This window comes from Nyctereutes procyonoides, unplaced genomic scaffold (genome assembly GCF_905146905.1).
Source record: "Nyctereutes procyonoides isolate TBG_1078 unplaced genomic scaffold, NYPRO_anot_genome, whole genome shotgun sequence".
NCBI classification, from domain to species: Eukaryota; Metazoa; Chordata; class Mammalia; order Carnivora; family Canidae; genus Nyctereutes; species Nyctereutes procyonoides.
The window spans coordinates 7,680,840-7,685,452 of record NW_026575125.1 but is presented as its reverse complement, the minus strand read 5'-3'; the positions used below and the strand labels follow the sequence as shown (position 1 = coordinate 7,685,452).

The following is a 4,613-nucleotide window of genomic DNA, read 5'->3' as shown; positions in this document are numbered from 1 at the left end:
CAAGTCTGAAATGTGCAGAGCTGGCTAGCAGGCTGCAAACTCAGCAGAAGTTGACATTGCAGTCCTGAGTCTGAAGTCTGTAGGACAGGCTGTCGGGGAAATATTTCCTCAGTGCCTGCTGTGTGCTGGGTATGGAGCCAGTCTCAGAGTCCACGGTATGGGTGGGGCATGGTCCCCACCAATAGCCTCACCAACACCCTAGAGAGCAAGATAAAACATACCTTCAGCCAATTTCATTTATGGTAGTTAGTTTATAAAGTTGCCGTGGGAATATAAGGAAAATATATTTAGCCATGGCCTTTACTCTGGAGGAGATGACCTCTGAGTTGACTTTTTTTTTACTACTTTATTTTTAAATGTACAATTCAGTGGCACTAAGAACATTTACAGTGTTGGGCAGCCATCACCCTGAATCGACTTTTAAAGGCTAGGTGGGGTTCTTCCAGTGTAGCAGACACTGTAATGTGCAATAGAAGAGCTCTTCTCTCCCCACTTCCATTGTTTTTTTTTCTTACACAAGTGGTATCATACTTCACAGAGTGGTTTGTTGTTTTTTTTTTTTAAAGAAACTGTTAATTTTCTGTCAATCTGTCCTTTTTGCTTGCCTTTGTGGAAGAGCGGCATGAGACCACCAGTGGTTATTCCTACCCACTCAGTGGCCGGAGCAGTGGGAGCCACAGACCAGTCTTCGGTGGCCAGCTGGGGGCTCCAGGCCCCAGGAGGGGACGCTGACTAGGCGCAGAGCATACCTGCCCACCTTCAGACCAGTCTGCCGCTTCAGGTTGAGCACCAGTGAACTCAGGAGCTGGAGCAGTGCACTGCCCCTGGAATTCCTCCTTGGCCACAGCCTTTTCAGCGGCAGCCTGCTCTTCCTTTACAATCTCAGCAGGATCTCTGAAGAGGTAGGACTCATGTGCGACCTTCCATGGGTGTTCATGGGAAGTGGTGCCATGCATGCACAGAACCTCCAGGGCCAGGATCCACCACACCAGACCCGCTGAGTGAGCCCCCCCCCCCATTGTTGCAAGGGATGGCGGTGTCCCCATAGCACAGAGGCAGCCTTTCTGGGAGCTGAGACTGCTGGTGGTTACTGATCTCAGAAAGGCTGGACTTGGTTAGTGAAGGTTCCAGGAGTGAAGCAGCCAGCAGATAGGACTGGTTCAGCGGCAGCAGGAAACTTCAGCCCAGCTCACTGGCCAGGATTCCTGGATGATGTGACACTGACCTCAGCCAGGTTTTCAATGGCAGCAGTGGCACGAGCTGCCAGCAGAAGTTTCTCCCAGGTTCTCTTCAGATTTATGATATAGATACCATCACTTCTGTGGACGTCCTGTTCTATTTGGAAGTCAAGGTTGGTGCCATCTAAGTGGATTGCCGCTGTGAGGAATTCAAGGACATCCTCGTCCTTCATTTGCAGGACATCAGGGTTCTCCGGACATTGTGAAGGCTTCCCTTTAAGTTACGATGGGAACACAGAGCAACGCTGCACGGACCTGTCACTGGGTAGCATGGAAAAGCCTTCACCGAATGTTTTCACCCTTGTTTTTCTTTACCTAAAATATCTCGGAGGTGTTCCATATAGTTACATAAAACTATCCTTTTCCTTTTTATTTAACAGTTGTATACTATTCCATTCTCTGGATTAATATAATTTATGTAATTGGTGGGATTGTTTCTAATACTTTCCTTTTACAAGCAATATTATGATGAGTAATACTGTAGTTACATCATTTCTCATATCTTTGAGCATATCTGTGGAATAAACACCTGCAGTTGAAATGCTGGGTTGTGAGTAATTTGCTTTTATCTTTGATAGACATGTCCAAATTACCCTCAATGGGTGGTTGTACCAATTGGTACTTCCCTCTAGGAATGTATGAGAGTGCCTCTTTCCCCACACCTTCATCAACACTGGTATATTGCTCTGTTTGTTACTGATTTTGTAGGAATTACTTACATGGTAAAGAAATTAATTCTTTTTCTACAATGTGAGTGTATTAGTCTGTTTGGGCTGCCATATAACAGAATAACATAGATTGGGTGGCTTAAACAACAGAAACTTATTTTCTCACAGCTCCAGAGGCTAGAGGTCAAGTTGAATATTAAGATGCCATCAGGGCTGGTTTCTGGTGAGGGCTGTCTTCCTGGGCTTACAGACAGCCACTTTCTCGCTGTGTCCTCACTTGGCCTCTTCTCTGTCCACGTGGATAAAGGGAGCTCTCTGGTATCTCTTCCTGTAAGGATGCCAGTCCTATCAGAGTAGGATCTTACCCTTATGACTTTGTTTAACTTACTTTCTTTTTTCATTAAAATTGGTATATAGTGTTACATTAGTTTCGGGTGTACAATACACCACTTCGATATTTGCATACATTACAAAGCAATCATCCCAAGAAGTCCATTACCATCCATCATCATACAGTTGACTTCCTTCACCCTTTTTGCCTACCCCCCAACCCACTTTCCCCAATAACCACCAATCTGTTCTCTGTATCTATGATTTTTGTTTTGTTTTTCAGATTTCACATGTAAATGAAATCGTATGGTATTTGTCTAATTCCATATGATTTCTTTAAACTCTACCTCTCTAAAGATTACTATGCCTAGGGGCACCTGAGTGGCTCAGTGGTTGAGCATCTGCCTTCGGCTCAGGTCATGATTCCAGGGTCCTGGGATTGATTCCTGCCTCAGGTTCCCCTCAGAAAATCTTCTCCCTCTGCCTATGTCTCTGCCTCTCTCTGTGTCTCTCATGAATAAATAAATAAAATATTAAAAGATTACTATCCCTAAGGTGATATTTGGGGTTAGGGTTTCAAAATGTGAATTTCGAGTGGAACACAGTTTAATCCATAACAATGAGTTAGGCATATTTTCTGTTTGTCATTTTTCTCGTGTTTTTTGCTTGTGCACCTTAATTTGCAGTCTTTTCTTTCATGGTTTCTGGGTATTATAGCATATTCAGAAGTACTTTCTTTTAAGTTCTAAATAAATTCTTTCATATTTTTTCAAGTTTTTAAAAGTTTTCTATTTTTATTTTAAAACATTACTATAGGGCAGCCCGGGTGGCTCAGCAGTTTAGCGCCGCCTTCAGCCCAGGGTGTGATCCTGGACACCCGGGATGAGTCCCACATCGGGCTCCCTGCATGGAGCCTGCTTCTCCCTCTGTCTGTGTCTCTGCCTCTCTCTCTCTCTCCCTCTCTCTCTCTCTCTCTCTGTGTCTCTCATGAATAAATAAAATCTTAAAAAATCAAACATTAATATATTTGAAATTTATCCTGGTGTAAGGAATAAGTTACAGCTCCAATCCCCCAGTATTTTTCAGTCACTCAATTGTCCCAGGATGATTTATCCAATAAACTATCTCTCTAGACACCCCTCACACATACTTAGATTTGAGATGTGTCCTTGTTATTAAGATATTAAATGCCCATGTATTCTTGAACATATTTTTGGATTTTTTACTCTGAGCCATTGTCCTATCCAGGAACACACTAATACCATGTTCATTGAAGTATTGCTACCATCTGGCAAATCACTAGCCTCTCATTATACTTCTTTTTCAGAATTTTTCTTGATACTTTTGCTTATTTACATTTCTGAATGAAATTTGTAGTTGGCTGGTCAAGTTTTTTTTTTAAACCTGGATGGTAATTTCATCAGGATTATGTTGAATTTATATATTAATTTAAGAAGACTAGAACTCTTGAAAAATGAGTCATCCTATACATGAATATGCAGGATGCTCCCAAATGTTCAGTTCTTGTTTCGTGTCCCTCAGTATGATTTTTAAGTGCTTCTTCAAATCTTAAGTATTTTTTGGTGAGCTTATTTCTTGGTATTTAAAATGTGTTGTTGCAATGGGAGTGAAATCCTTTCTTTCCTTAGGTCTTCAAACTTGTTGGCATATTTATGAAAGCTATTGGCTACATTCACCTTATGTTCTACAATGTCTAAATTTTTTTATTGTCTTTGCTTTATATTTTTGGTTTATTATATTTGGTTTATATTGGGTTTTCCAGGGATTCTTTCATATCATCGGAACTAATAATAATTTACTTTCTCATTTCGTACTCTAACACCTAGAACTTCTTGGCGCTGCTAATTGCACAGGCTAGGGACTTCCAGCAAAATATTAAATAATAGAAGTGGTGGTGGACATTTCAAAATCTTGTGGGAATGTTCCTAGTGTTAATTATCCATGAAACATTGTGTTAATTTTTGGATTGGCATAGATACAGTTTTCTTAAATCATGTTCACAAAGTCTCCATATGTCTCTGTTCTATTATGAGTCATAACAAAATCACCAAATGCTTTGGTGAATGGATTTTCATAGAAGATGATAAAAGGGGTGGTTTGCTATCTAAGTTAACGTGAACTGAGCCAGCACAGGCAGAAAGAGGAATCCAGAGGCAGAGGTGACCATGGGAACATGAGTCCCTGGGAAGTATCATATAACTTAGGGAAACTTGATCTTCCGTGGATCTGGAGATTCAAGTGAATCAGATCGTGAGCTCCAGGGGATAGGGAGGCCAGGCCTAGCTGACAATGGCATAAACTTTGCTTAAGGGTGAATTTATTAAATACCTATTACAAAAAATGGTGAGTTGATAAT

The 4,613-nt window shown here is 41.4% G+C and overlaps 1 pseudogene; it reads right to left on the bottom strand.

Annotated features, from left to right (window-relative positions):
• Positions 1–373: 373 nt before the first annotated feature.
• On the bottom strand, positions 374–1,711 carry LOC129518335 (40S ribosomal protein SA-like; annotated as a pseudogene).
• Positions 1,712–4,613: the final 2,902 nt, after the last annotated feature.